Below are 16,211 nucleotides of genomic sequence, written 5' to 3' on the forward strand. Positions count from 1 at the left end.
TCTCTATTAACCTTTTCTCTTCGTGGGGTTTCATTTATTGTCTGGCCTATCTAAAATATATGTTCAGTGCCTGAAGGGGGAAAAATATACAGATGGGTACACATAAGATGGCTGCCTGGCACACAAACAGTCACCCGGGAAAGAGACATTAAACGGGCACTGACTTTAGTACAGTCAGCCACCTGAGATTAAAACATAAAGGACAGACTGCTATTCAAAGTTAAACATGCAGGAATCAAATCCTACAGGAAGCCAGCCAGGGCTTAAGGATAAGGACAATAGGGGTAGATAATGAGATTAGCTACAGGTGGGATCGGGAATACATAACTGCAGGAAAACCAATTACTGTAAATTACTATATGAATAGGCCAAAATTAAAACCATTGATAGCCACTGGCATAGGAAATGTATCCATTCATAGAACAATATGATGTTAACATGTTCATGTCTGTATCTGTCTGTATTTGTCTATAACGATGTGTTAATGATCGATCACCTACTTGATTACAACAATGTGGTAATGGCTAGATGTCCGGTCCATCTATTGTGTAAAGGGTATAAAGATGGACTGCTCCTATTTTCTCATTGAGAGAAGGTTTGCTGCTTAGTGCCTTTTCTCCACGAAGCTTCGTTAAAATAAAACTGTATTCTTGAAACCTTCAAGCCTGACTCAGTGGTACATTTCCCACAACAGTGCCCCTGACTGATGGCTGCACAGATATATTTTAATACCAGTGGTAAACCATCACTATCTGTCCACTGCAAATTTTGCACTTTTAAAAACCCTCGTGAAGGGGGAAATTATCAACCAGCTAATAAGGTTTTAGACAATACATAAGGCACTCACAGCGCTACCAGCAAAGAGTTAAATGATTCTTGAAACAAAGATAATAAGCTAATGAAAAAAGTAGTTTACACAGATGTGGATGCAATAAGAGAATTAAATAAATAATCATGATTTTATAACATATATGCTGATATTTTAAATGTATTTTAAATATTGAATGAATCATTGTTCATTTCAGCCAAAAGCAAGTTACTGCAAGGTATGATGGTAAAAGTGAAGAGTTCAGAGCCAAAGGCCTGGGAACCTCAGTAGTTAGCAGAGTTCATATCAGAAAGTTTCTGGTGAGGGAACACATTTTGCAACTTTATGAATAGGGGCATTCATTGTCTGGACATAGAATAGACACGTACCTGGACGCAGGATCACATGTCAATCCAGTTTTGGCAATGAGCCGGTGGGAATGTTCACTTTGGCCTCTATATTGAACGTTCTTAGTTACATAGCAACAGGGAAGTGAGTGCAGCCAAGACGGGAGTTAGTATCCGGATTAAATGGACAAATGAGATATCATTATGCCGGATGGTAAAATGCGATTGGCTGAGTTACTTGTCAGGAATTCTTATTGATGTATGTTTACTGAATGTAATTGATTTTGAATTAGTGCGAGCTGGGAATGATCGATAAGAAAACCTATAATTGATCTGTTTTTGATTGTATATGTTAGATTCATCAGAGAAGTTCTGCCACTCTATTCCAGAGCTGCTTAACCCTTTTGGTAATCTCCGAGCAGCTGCTTGTTGTATTTTTTTGTTTTAAATAAATGTTATATCTTTATACAGAGATATCTGCCTCGTGGGTTTTGTATTGTCTGTAGTTAAAGATAGTACTGGTCATCTCAATCCACCTCATAACACCTCCCTACAGCACATGGTTGAAAACAACACGTGACTCAGAAAGCAAATTGTGCACTAGAAAGCAGACAATGACTGGAGCAAGTTACCTGGATGTACAATGAGTGAGGATTACCCGCAAGAATTCAAGAAGTGTGAAATCCTCAATATTGTTCGATAGAGAAGGTTGGTGGAAGATGGGAATTGCACCTATCAGTCACTGAGGTCTTCTGCAACTTGTGTGATTGTTTTTAGGGGATCAGTGATTTCCCAGAGGATTTGTTTTCTGAAATTGGTCCATGGGTGTTTATTGGTTTTCCATTGCTTCTCTGAGAATATCGTACATCTAATGAGTTGGTGGGGCCAGGGCCTGTGTATTGATTTTACACCATGTTCATATAGAACAGCTTGAAGGACCAACAGTTTTTTTCCTCAAAACCTCACTTCATATGTTTGTATATTAAATCTCCCTTAAAATATACACTTGATGTTAAAATTAGTATGTGTTGTGCTTGTTTTAAGGGTGTGAAATTGGCGCAACATTGACAAATTTGTCAGTGGAATAACCCATGCCAAAATTTGCAGATATATTGATTCTAAATTTGTAGACCCATTTGTTTGGCATCCTGTGAGACTACAGATCAGTTGTTGGCTTAATAACAGTAATAGGCAACATTTTGGAATCTATTATTAGGGACATGTAACAGGACACTTAGAAAATCGTAACATGATTAAGTAGAGTCAACATTTAGGAAATAGGAAACATTTAGAATTTAGGAAATGGAAATTGTGTTTGATAAATCTTCTTGAGTTTTTTCAGATACAAGTAACAGGATGGATAAGTGCGAACCAATGCATGTAGTGTAATGGTATTTTCAAAAGTCTTCCATAAGGAACCGCACATGAGGTTATTACAGAATCACAGAATTCTACAGTGCAGAAAAGGCCCTTCTGCCCATCAAGTCTGCACCAATGCATGAAATGCCCTGACCTGCCAACCTATTCCCACTTGCCAGCACTTGGCTCATAGCCTTGAATGTTATGGCATGCCAGGTACTCATCCAGGTACTTTTTAAAGGATGTGATGCATCCCTCCTCCACCACACTCTCAGGCAGTGCATTCCAGACCGTCACCACCCTCTGAGTAAAAAAAAGTTGTTCATCAAATTCCCCCGATACCTCTACCCCTCACTTTTAACTTGTGTCCCTTTGTGACTGACCCTTCAACTAAGAGGAACAGCTGCTCCCTATCCACCCTGTCCATGCCCCTCATAATCTTGAACACCTTAATCAGGTCGTTCCTCAGTCTTCTCTGCTCCAACGAAAACAACCCAAGCCTATCCAACCTCTTTTCATAACTTATAAGTTCCATCCCAGGCAGCATCCTGGTAAATCTCCTCTTCACTCCCTCTAGTGCATTTACGTCCTTCCTATTTACACAAAATTAGGACTCATAGAATGTAGGGTAAATATTAGAATGGATTGGGGAGTGGTGACCGGACAGAAAACAGGGAATTGGAATAAGCGGAATATTTTAAACTTGGAAGTCTGTAACTACTGGAGTGCCACAGGGTAAGTATTTGGGTCTCAGCTATTTACAATCTGTATTAATGACTTCGATGAAAGAACGGAGTGTAACTTATCCAAATTTGTTGACAATACAAAGCTAAGGAGAAAAGTAGATGCTGGGGAAAACACAGAGTCTGAGAGATATAAGCAGGTTTGGCGAATATACAAGAACATAACAGATGGGATACAATGTTGTGAAAAGTGAAGTTATGCATTGCAGGGGGGAAAAAAAGTGGAATCTTTTTTGAATGGTGAGAAATTGGGAAGGAGTTGGGTGTCCTTATACATGAGTCACAGAAAGTTAACAAGCAGGCAGATCAAGCAATTAGGTAGACAGATGGTGTGTCACCAAGTATTGCAAAGGAACCGGAGTGAAAGAGTCAAGTCTTACTGCAATAATACAGAGCAATGCTGAGATCATACCTGGAATATTGTGCGGAGTTTTGTTCTCTTTACCTAAGGAAGGTCACAGTTGCCCTAGAGGTAGTGCAATGAAGGCTCACTAGACAGCTAATGAGGCAATTATCTTATGATGAGAGATTGATTAATGTCAAGATAATGGAGAAAGAAACCATGGAACTATGCTCTTAAGAGTGAACTTTAAAAAAGACCTGAGTTTTATTTTTTTAAATAGCCAAAAACCCAAAGATGGCTGAAAATGTATACACAAATCACTGGCTTGTACTGCAGGGTGATTCTCTAAGGGACAATGGAATCATCCCCTGTTCCCAGACAATGTACTTCTAAAAGCATCTGGAGGCTAATTACACACGCACCCGTATACATACACACATACGCACAAAACATTGGCTCTATTCTTTTCCCACAGATGCTGTCAGACCTGCTGAGATTTTCCAGCCTTTTCCATTTTTGTTTCAGATTCCAGCATCCGCAGTATTTTGCTTTTATCGGAGCTAATTACCATCTCCGATAAAAGACAAAGGGTCATGATATTACGTATCTCAAGGGATCCTGTGAGTAATGCCGAGATGGAATTGTGAATTCGCCATCAACTTGGAATATAGAAAGAATGGGTTTAAAGCCAGTAAAGAAAGCTGCCCCATTGCCTGTTTGTGTGTGTTCTGTGAGAATAAGCAGCGGGAAGTTTTGACCCAGAAGGACGCCAGCACGCACACATGCAGTGCCCCTGCAAATTAGTCATTGTTGGAGCTATAGCTTGAATCTTTCTCGCTCTGACTGTGAAAGGCAGCCCCAACCTGCAAAAGAATCACAGCTGAAAGGCGTACTGGGGGGTTTATCTGCCAAACCTCAGAACACTGGAATTGAAGAACCAACTATTCATCTGCTGAGGTTAACTCTACTGGAACCTCAAAACTGACTATCCGCCTACCGAAGCCAACTCTATTAGGATCAGACTGTAATGGCTGCATGCTTCACCATCCAATCCTCTTGACACAAGGACTGTTCTGTATACCTTTTTATTTATATTTACTTACTATTGGACTCAATTTTCAATTCCAATTTGTATAAATGTATATGTATGTGTTTTATCATTTTGCTCCCTGCCTTTTTAGTAGTTGATAAACTTACTCGATCTTAACTCAAGGAAGCCTGGTTAAATTGGCTCATTTTAAAACGTAACTATAATGTCTGGAAAAGGTACTGCAAGAAAGGGAACCTTGTTGGAGTAAATCTTGTTGCTACCAGCTGAGGGGCTTGAATAAAGAGCCAGTTTATCCTCCCTCACCCAGGTTTGTAACCATTTGGAGGTATCTCAGCCAGTCGATGGCAAATCAAGGAGTCTCACCCAGATCTACAACTTTTGTGGAACCTCACCTGGAATTTAGAATAATGATGAGTGATCTAATTGAAACCCAATAACCTGCATCTTGGTAGTATGTTCCAATGGCACAATCTTAAATAAGACAGTAGTCAATTAGTAGGCTCTCTTTGGAGTCACCATCCAAATGGAAAAGGTGACAAATTTTACCATCAGGGGGTTCAGGACAGCATAGCCCACTGCAATGGCGACCAGGAGCTCCTCACTGTGTGTCCAGTGGGAGTGCTACTGAGGCCCAAGCTGTCGGGCCATTAATGAAGCACTGCAGTTGCTATCAGCATCAGGGGAGAAGCTAAGACCTCATTAGGCCCATGTGTTATGAAAACAAAGGTAGCTTTAATGGATTTATATTTGTATCGGTAAACATTAGAAATAAGTTATAGTTTTAAGTGGGATTAATTTGATGTTTCTGTGTCTGGAAGAGTGATGTAAAACCCGAACACTATAATTAGATTCATGCTGTACAAAGATGTTTATTTATGTAGGGGTCGGTTTCAATTCCAACTATGATTCTACTGTGCTTGGAGTGGGTTATGTCATTAAGAGTAAATAGAAGTAGCAGTGGTTACTTAGCAACTGAATGCCCTTTTAAGGTAGGAAGGTTTTTTGTTCTTAGGTTAGCTGAATTTGTTGCTAGTTGGGGACAAGATATCAAGGAGTGAACATCTCTCAATTTTGCCAGAAGAAAGACTGTAAAGGATGGGAGCTGCAAAGAGGCAGCCTTCCCAAGGAACCTGATACAGTCCATATAACCAGGGAATTGGGACAGAAGGAATGTCTGTAGACAACTAAAGTTAAGAGAACAGATACAAAGGTATTGTTTGGAAGAATTGAAGGAGTGTTCTGAGTTAAAGAGACAATTGCATTTACCATACTTAAAATGGGAAAGCAAATTTCAGAGGTAAATCAAAAGTTTGATGCCAGTTTAATAGTCTGGAAACTGAGAATTGTGTATAGTTGTACAGCAGTAAAGACAAATCAATTCGAAAGGAGGTGGTGTAAAACCTGGATACTGGATTCGCTGTTAAAAGTGAAGAGGAATCTTTGTTTAAGAAAGTCATTTGGAAAACCTGGACTGGATTTCAAAATGTAAACTGCTAAGGGGAAGCATTGGTGGGAAAGAAGATTTTAAAGCATGTTTTCTCGAAGAATGGAATTTGGAAACTCTTATGTGACAATCATCAGGGGGATTCTAAAGAGAAATTCACGGCCTCTAATTTGGGCTCAGAGTCGAGTGCGTGTATTTGATCACAACCAATCTGTGTGATTAAAGGGACTTTGTGTTATGGAGACCATTGTAGCTTAATACGTACATTGTAATCCATGGTATTCTTAAAAATGTATTCATTTGATTTGATTTATTATTGTCTTATGTATTGGTATACAGTGAGAAGTATTGTTTATTGTGCGCTATACAGGCAAAGCATACCGTTCATAGAGAAGGAAAGGAGAGAGTGCAGTACGTAGTGTTACAGTCATAGCTAGGGTAGAGAAAGATCAACTTAATATAAGGCAGGTCCATTCAAAAGTCTGATGACAGCAGGGAAGATGCTGTTCTTGAGTTGGTTGGTATGTAACCTCAGACTTTTGTATCTTTTTCCCGACGGAAGAAGGTGGAAGAGAGTATGTCTGGGGTGCGTGGAGTCCTTGATTATGCTGGTTGTTTTTCCGAGGTGCCGGGAACTGTAGACAGAGTCAATGGATGGGAGGCTGGTTTGCGTGTTGGACTGGGCTTTGTTCATGACCCTTTGTAGTTTCTTGCAGTCTTGGACAGAGCAGGGGTCATACCAAGTTGTGATACATATTGGTCCAGTAACAACCTGACACAGTCACAATCACCATACCATTCATATCAGCATCCGAGACCATCACCATCCTTGGGCATGTTCTGTTCCACCAGCAGGACAGACCCACCAGAGGTGTTGGCACAATGGTATACAGTAGGTATGGAGTTATATTAGCCAGAGGTGCCGATACCTTTTCCAGACATTATAGTTACGTTTTAAAATGAGCCAGTTTAACCAGGCTTCCTTGAGTTAAGATCGAGTAAGTTTATTAACTACTAAAAAGGCAGGGAGCAAAATGATAAAACACATACATATACATTTATACAAATTGGAATTGAAAATTGAGTCCAATAGTAAGTAAATATAAATAAAAAGGTATACAGAACAGTCCTTGTGTCAAGAGGATCTCTCCCCATTTTGACAGAAGTCCCCAGATGATAGTGAAGAGGACTTTGCTGGGTCAAGTATGTTGCATGTGCCTTTGTCATGTTTGAATCAGATGCCTAGATCGAGGCCAGGCTGCCCACCCAGCTTTATATTTATTGTAACTTGTCATAGATGTTTGATACAACTGACTGGCTTCCTTGACCACTTCAGAGGCCATTTCAATGTCAACCACAATCCTGTGGGTCAGGAGTCCAAGTAAAGATTTTCTCCCTGAAATGGTATTAAGGAATTGAATTATGGCAATCCAATAGTTTCATGATCACCATCATTGATACTCGATATTTAACCCTGATTAATTTAATTGAATTAAATTCCCCAGCTGCCTTGGTGTAACTTTAAGTCATGTCTCTGGAGTATTAGTCCAGGCATCCGGGTTACTAAGTCAAGTGGTGTAATTACAATGCTATGATTCATGCAACAATGAATTGAGAACCAGGCTGTGAATGGTTAACATATTAGAGTATTTTAGCTCTGTCTCATCAAATTGAAACTTTAAGAGTAGCATTTGTCTGTGGGCAATAACTGGATTGATTGCAGATTTATTTCATCTGTGAAACAATTTAAAAGTGACAAGGACTTAAATGAAATAGCCAGGCAATTACATCGACTAATGTGATCTAGCCCAAGGGCAGCACATGACATCTGTGAGCGGACTGTATTTATCGGCACTGCAAAGCTAAGACATACTTCGTGCAATTGTGGCCTCCTACTAACTAATTATTAGTCTAATGAAACTGTGCAGGAAGAAGAGCAACGTTGGTCAAAGTGAAAACGTCATTCTTTAGATGCTTCAAAGAAGAGGAACTGCAGCAATCTGTATGAATCGTGGTAACATTAAAGCTACATACATCTGCATTTACAGAGCATCCTAAATGAAGTAAAATATGCCAAGATGCTTCTCTTTTGTCAAGCACAATTTGACACTGAGCCACACGAGGTGATATTAGGGCAGATGCAAAAGCTTGGTCAAAGAGGTTAACTTTAAAGGCTGTCTTAAGAGAGGAAAGGTTGAGATGGAGATACGTTTAGGTAAAGATTTCCAGAACTTAAGGCTGAGGTACCAAGATACAGTAGGGAGGGAAACTGATTCCAAATTTACTAATCAGCTCCCATCGTTAAACTCAGCAGACTTGAGAAAAATTCATTCTACTAAGTTTTCCAATCATAAAATGGCAGCCGGCAACACCCGCCCCTCACCACCAGACCGGTCCATCCACATCTTCCTATTAATATCAAGGCTCACATAAATGGCATGTGGTGCTCAAATGGACCCGTCTCAAATGTTAAATGACAAATTCGATTTTTTAAATATATTGGGACGGGATCTTCTAGTCCCGCTGACAGCAGGTTTCCCAGCAGCAGGGAGTGGGTTCAATGGGAAATTCCATCAACAGTAGTGGGACCAGAAGATCCCACCACTGGCCAATGGCGGGCCACCTCCCACTGTCGAGAAACACGCCATGGACGGGGGAGTGGGGGCAGAGAATCATACCCATTATCGGTAATAAAATAAAATGAAATGCAAGGTGCAAGATCTTATTTCTTTATTAAGCAGTCATTTTAAATTGCTTATAAGTGACTTTTTAAAAAACTTATCAGTGAAGGTTTTTTTGTGACACTATTGACTGAAAGTTCCACCTGTCCAGTTCCACCTTCTATCTCCCTGGACTCCGGCTCGCCTGCAGCTCAGATGACTTTATTTCGGATGTCCAGCACTAATGCTTTGAACTGGCCACAAAACAGCAGCCGAGTGGCATGTACATTGCACCTTCTCTACACACCCCACATTCCCACAACACGATGGTGACAGTATATACTATCAACCTTTTGAGAATGGGTGTGGGAGCGAATCGCATTCTTCTTTCTTTCATGGCATATTATTGCACATGGTGTCACAGTGGTTAGCACCGCTGCCTCACAGCCCCAGGAGCCCGGGGTTTAATTCTGGCCTTGGGTGACTGTCTGTGTGGAGTTTGCACATTCTCTCTCTGTCTGCGTGGGTTTCCTTCAGGTGCTCTGGTTTCCTCCCATACTCCAAAGATGTGCGGGTTAGGTTCACTGGCCATAATAAATTACCCCTTAGTGTCAGGGGACTGGCAGAGTAAATATGTGGAGTTACGGAGATAGGATCTGGGTGCGATCATTCTCGGTGCAGGCTCAATGGGTGAATGGCCTCCTTCTGCACTTTAGGGATTCGATAATTCTATCGCACCAAGAACAGCCAGCTTTGCTCGAGAATACAAAATATTGGCCGATGGATAATCAAAATTTAGGATCCATTTAGCTTGTTTGATTATAAATACACCTGATTTGTGCTTGTGCTTGATTCTCATATTAATCTTAGGCATCTATCTGAGCTGCTGCCTCATCTCCTATTTCTAATTTGCATAATAACCATCCATTAATTATAAGGACGCGCACAGGTTGCTGATGAATAATCATTGAAAATATTCAAGGGATATATATTAGTCTGTGAATGTGAAAGTCATTGTGTGTATGTAACAACATTGATTTGCTGTAACTATCCAATACTTTGACAACGCGGTGCTGGAAAGATTAAGTATATCAGTCTTAAATGTTTAACTGGTGCACCAAACAGACTGCCCACATTACCCTCAGAATATAAATCGCTCTGCTTCATTCCTGTGAGCTGTCTCCATACTTAAATTTTAAAGATAAATTTCTCTTCTAATCTTAAGCAAATTCTGGCCTTGCATTAAAAATAGTGCTTGAGTCAGTGACTGGCTGAAATTTTCCAGCCGTTCCCATCCTGCCGACGGTAACCCCTCCACCATGAGTTCTCTGGTGGCAGAGAGAGGGAAAACCCATTGACAGCAGCGGGAATGGAAGATACTACCACTTGCCAATAACGGGCCACCTCATCCATCGCAAAACACGCCGAGGTGGGTGGAGGGAGGAAGGGCGGGGGGGGTGGGGGTGGGGGGGGTGGGGGTGGGGGGGGAGGGGTGGGGGGGGGTGGGGGTGGGGGTGGGGGGTGGGGGTCGGGGGGGGCGGGGGGGGCGTTGGGGGGGTGGTGGGATGCAGAAAATCGCGCTCATATTGAATTTAACAGGCGGGATTTGCCAGCTGCTCTTTCCAGTGACGAGTTCTCTGGCAGTAGAGGTGTGAACGATTGGGAACCCCATTGACATCAGTGAGCCAGAAGATGGTGCCTCTAGTCAATGGCAGGCCACCCCCACTGCCACAAAGCACATGGCGGAGTGAGGGCGGAAAATCCCGGCTAATGTAAGCTTAAGCACTGGGCTGCATAGGCACTGAGGGGTGGCATCTTTAACTCCTCAGAAATCAGTGGCTTTAGCTCAGCTGGGGCAAAATCTCTGAGCCACACCAACTCTCAACCCATCCACTGTGAATTTTAACATGGGCTTGCACTTTAAATAATGAGGGTATCTGCCTCAGTTGTATATGAAATTGAGCCAATTGAGATTTTCCAATCATTCAACTAAGCTGAGTTAAGGGACTGCTGCATCAGGAGGTTAAGTGCATATCCAGCTTCCTGCTGGATCTAGACTGCTTGCTTGCTCAAATACGGTACGGTACGGTACGGCAGCACGGTAGCACAGTGGTTAGCACTGTTGCTTCACAGCTCCAGGGTCCCGGGTTCGATTCCCGGCTCGGGTCACTGTCTGTGTGGAGTTTGCACATTCTCCTTGTATCTGCGTGAGTTTCCTCCGGGTGCTCCGGTTTCCTCCCACAGTCCAAAGATGTGTGGGTTAGGTTGATTGGCCAGGTTAAAAATTACCCCTTAGAGTCCTGAGATGCGTAGGTTAGAGGGATTAGCGGGTAAATATGTGGGGGTAGGGCCTGGGTGGGATTGTGGTCGGTGCAGACTCGATGGGCCAAATGGCCTCCTTCTGCACTGTAGGGTTTCTATGATTTCTATGAATATTCATGACCCAATATCTCACATCTGACTCTCTCATAACCTCCCCCATAAAGCCTCCCTGAGCTCCCAGCATGCCATATCTCTGATCTCCCCCCAAGACATCTGACCATCCACCATTCCTGGGATCAGATTGCCCTGCTGCACTCCGCTCCCCCCCCCCCAACCCAAGGCCTCTGAAATCCACCCCAAAGCATGGAGGCCTCTGACAATTACACCAGCAGGCCAACAATTGGTTTTATCCCACCCCAAATCAAATCTGACCTTACCCCACTTAGGTCAAGGCACATGAGTCTACCTGGTCCCGCAAACTCCTCCACACTGCTTTCTGACCAAGTGTGGAGGAGGTTGCAGGACCAGGGAGACCCGCATGCCCTAGGGCTGTCTAATCAGGCTTGCCGTTTGGACAGAGGACCTTGTCAGTGATGGCATGTACACTGTGGAATTAAATATCTTAATATCCAGTATCCTGCAAGCTTCCAGCCACCCCACCCCAATGTCGCAGATCCAAATAAGCATCAGGAGTTTGAAGAACAATAAGGCACCTGCATCCACGAGATACCAGGACAAAACAAAAAACATTGTTGAGAACATAAGAAATTGGAGAGGAGTAGGCCATTCAACTTCTCATGCCCATTTCATCATTCAATGGCATCATGGTTGATCTTCTAATTCAACAGCACTACCTGCGTATTCCTTGATACTTTTAATATGCAGAAATCTACTGATCTCAGTCTTGAACATACTCAATGACTAAGCCTTGGGTAGAGAATTCCAAATATTCACCACCCTCTGAGTGAAGAGCGCCCTCTGAGTTGCATTCAAATAAAGAGAGGAAATCTTTGACCCCCTCCTCATCTGATCCAGATGAATTCATCCAGATAAATTTACTGGGGATGATTCTACCAAAAAAATTCTAAGTGCCGAGTGAGCGTGAAAATCAGAGAGAATCGTGCCCATTGTTTGGGCAAGCTCCCAGACGGTATCTTTAGACGCTTATTAAAAAAAAAGAAGCAAAATGTAATTCTCAACAGTAAGGAGAGTGGGAAGGACCTATTTACACCGTGAAGCCAGCTGCACTGTAAGGGCGCTATTGCCCAAACTCCCAGTGCACTGTGTACAAGTGTACACAGCGCACTGGGACATCTATCAGTCCACCCCACCGACCCTCAGACATCACGTCCCACCCCGCTGATTGCAGCCCACCACTGATCCTCCCCAGCCGATCTCCACCCCCGATATCCCTCCCCGCCCCGGCTACTCATTAACCCCGATCCCCCACCCTGGCTGATCGCTGGCCCCAATTCCCTCCCCAGCCATTTGCTGGCCCTGATCCCCACCCCCACCCCCCCGCGGCCTATCGCTAGCCCCAATCTCCTCCGGCCAATCGCTGCCCCAGCTGATCCCCAATGCACAGTATTCCCTCCCCTGCCTCCCCATCATGGCACCGCCCTTTCAGGACCCACCCCTCCCCTTAGGCTCTGCCCCCTTGGCACTGTTCAGTGTCCTGTGGGCAGTGCCACAGTGCCAGGCTGGTGGGGACCATACGTGGTCCCCACCAGTGAGGACCTCCGCTGGCAAGGTTGTTAAGGCAAGTGAGCCCAGATAATTACGTCTGGGACTCACTAATCATATTTAAATAAGCTAATAAATATTTAAATCAGCCTCTCACCTTCCTGGGGCAGAATGGGGCTGGTATCATCATGAGAGGCGAGAAACTGGGCATGAACCTGGTTTTTTGCCTCTTGCCCCATCTTACCGGCTCGCCGCACCGATCGACTGGCAAGAAGAGCTGGTAAGATCGCCCCCCACTATGTCCACTCTCTCATAAAGTCACATTTCACCTGTCCACATTCAGTGAAGAAAGGCACTGGGTGGCAGAGTCAAGGTTAAGGTATTCACATGGATTTACTGTTACAGTTTAGTCAACTAAATCAGACACCTTACTCCCACAAAGTACTAGTCAACTTCCTGCTTCTTGTCCACCCAGGACCACCCTGCCCATCAAAGTGGGAGGCCATTGAAATGTTTATGCGACTTCAAGTGAGAAGAATGCAATAACAGCAATAACTCTGCAGCTATGAGGAGAGATTGGATAGGCTAGGGTTGTTTTCCTTACAATAGAGGAGGCTGAGGGGGTGACCTAGTTATGCTGAACAAAGTTATGAGGTGCCTTGATAAGATAGACTGGAAAATCCTGTTTCAATTACCAGAGGCATAGATTTAAGGTGATTGGTGGAAGGATGAAAGGAGCGTGAGGAAAATCTTTTTTTATCCAGCAGGTGAAGGGTGTCTAAAATTCACTGCCCAAATTGGTGGTTGAGGCTGAACATCAACTCATTTAAAAAGTACCTGGATCTGCAGCTGAAGCGCTATAACCTGCAAGGCTCTGGACCAGGTGCTGGAAAGTGGGATTGCAAGTTTCTTATTTTGTCTTTCTTGGCTGGTGCAGACATGATGGACTGAATGGTCTCTTTCTGTGCAGTAACCTTACTATGGTTCTGTGGTGGACCTCAGTTGTGCCTTTGTCCTATATGGACCACCGTTGTGTGTGCTTGTCATACCTGGACACACCCCCTTCCAGTTTGGGTCCTCCCCTCAGCACCTAGTATAAAGGTGGCTGTCTCCTCCCCCTTGTTCAGTCCAGGTCGGTTATTTGTTGGGATCTGCTCCTGATTCTGTTGTGAATAAAAGCCGACACTTATATTGGCATATCGGTAGTCTTTCGCCTTATTGATAGCGCATCAATTTTATTCACAACAGTTACTAGTATGGAGCAGTTTCTAAAACCCGACAAGTTAACATTAGACCCTCAAGAGGTTGGAGCCTCTGATAAATTTGACCATTGGCTGGACTGCTTCGAAGCATTCGTCGACACCGCTACGGCCATCGACACCGACGCTGCTAAACTCCACGTGCTCCGTGCCCGAGTAAGCGAAACTGTCTATGGAATCTTCCGGGACGCTGCTACTTACACGGACGCTATCGAACTCCTAAAAGGGTGATGCGCTATCAATAAGGCGAAAGACTACCGATATGCCAATATAAGTGTAGGCTTTTATTCACAACAGAATCAGGAGCAGATCCCAACAAATAACCGACCTGGACTGAACAAGGGGGAGGAGACAGCCACCTTTATACTAGGTGCTGAGGGGAGGACCCAAACTGGAAGGGGATGTGTCCATGTATGACAAGCACACACAACGGTGGTCCATATAGGACAAAGGCACAACTGAGGTCCACCACATTCACCCCTTCCTTTTAAAAAAAACAACACGGGGGTGAAGCGGAAACAATATTACAAGTCCAGACGAACCGGTGGCTTGATCCGCCGTCGCGATCGTCGTAGTGCAGGTCGCAGAGTCGTCCGAGCAGGGAGCGATGTCGGCCCAGGCTCCGTACAGTGAGCGTCGAGAGAAGGCGCTGGGTGGTGTGAAGCGGACCGATCCGTCGTCCCGTCCAGTCGTCGGGTACTGCGTGGCGACGGCTCCGGCGACTCAAGCGAGCTGTACATAGGGGCGAGAGGACTGAGCAGTGGCCCTGGTGGCGTAAGGGGGACAGTGGGAACCGGAGCTGGGGGTTGGGGGGCCACCACGGGCTCAGGGCACACTACATTGGGGACAGGGACTGAGGGAGGAAGAGGCGTAGTAGTCTCCGAATGGACGACACCAGGGACCGTGGGGCGGAAGGACGTGGTGACCTCCGGGGCACCCGCGGGTGCCAAGTCACGGACAGAAACCGTGTCCTCCAGGTCGGTTATTTGTTGGGATCTGCTCCTGATTCTGTTGTGAATAAAAGCCTACACTTATATTGGCATATCGGTAGTCTTTCGCCTTATTGATAGCGCATCAATTTTATTCACAACAGTTACCAGCATGGAGCAGTTTCTAAAACCCGACAAGTTAACATTAGACCCTCAAGAGGTTGGAGCCTCTGATAAATTTGACCATTGGCTGGACTGCTTCGAAGCATTCGTCGACACCGCTACGGCCATCGACACCGACGCTGCTAAACTCCACGTGTTCTGCGCCCGGGTAAGCGAAACTGTCTATGGAATCTTCCGGGACGCTGCTACTTACGCGGACGCTATCGAACTCCTAAAAGGGCAGTTCCGAAAGAACCCTAACGTGGTTTACGCCAGACACCTCCTAACTACCCGCAAGCAGCAGCCAGGAGAATCGTGTGCCCAATTTCTGCGTGCCCTGCGGGTCCTAGCTCGAGCTTGTGACTGTAAGGCTGTTTCAGCAGCTCAGAACATGGAGGATCTGATCCGCGACGCCTACGTTGCGGGCATTGAGTCTACATACATCCAGCAGCGTCTGCTGGAACAAGATGACCTAGACCTCCGGAAAACGGCCACGATGGCTGAAACGTTAGAAGCAGCCTCCCATAATCTCGGGTCTTACCTTGGATCCCGTTCCACCAACGGCTCCACTGCGACGGCTGCTCGAGCAGGGCCCAAATGTTACTTTTGTGGCCTACCTAAGCACCCTCGGTGTCACTGCCCGGCAAAGGACGCAATTTGCTCCGGATGCGGTAAGCTAGGCCACTTTGTTAAAGTCTGCCGAGCAAAGCTGCTTCCGAAGACTCGTGGAGCCATGTGTGCTCCGAGGGCGCAGCCATCTTTGATGCAGGCGGCGGCTGCGCGCGAATCGCCATCTTTGATGCGGTCACCGGAAGTGCGGGAATCACCATCTTTGATGCGGTCACCGGAAGTGCGGGAGTCACCATCTTTGAGACTGGCATCGAGGCGAGCTGAGCAGGAAGCTTCATCCGTGATGTCATCAGACGGCGACGAAGATGGATTCTTCTTTAATTCAACAGTGGCATCGATTTGCTTGGACCAGTCGCAGCCACATCAACTTTCCAAGTCCATAATGGAGATCAAGGTAAATGGTTATGCAGAAAACTGCCTGTTTGACTGCAGGAGCACAGAAAGTTTTATACACCCTCGCACAGTGCGTCAATATGCCCTTCCCGTGCGACCCTGGAGCCAGACCATCTCCATGGCCTCGAATTCCCACTC

The sequence above is a fragment of the Mustelus asterias genome, chromosome 1 (assembly GCF_964213995.1).
Source record: "Mustelus asterias chromosome 1, sMusAst1.hap1.1, whole genome shotgun sequence".
Classification (NCBI taxonomy): domain Eukaryota; kingdom Metazoa; phylum Chordata; class Chondrichthyes; order Carcharhiniformes; family Triakidae; genus Mustelus; species Mustelus asterias.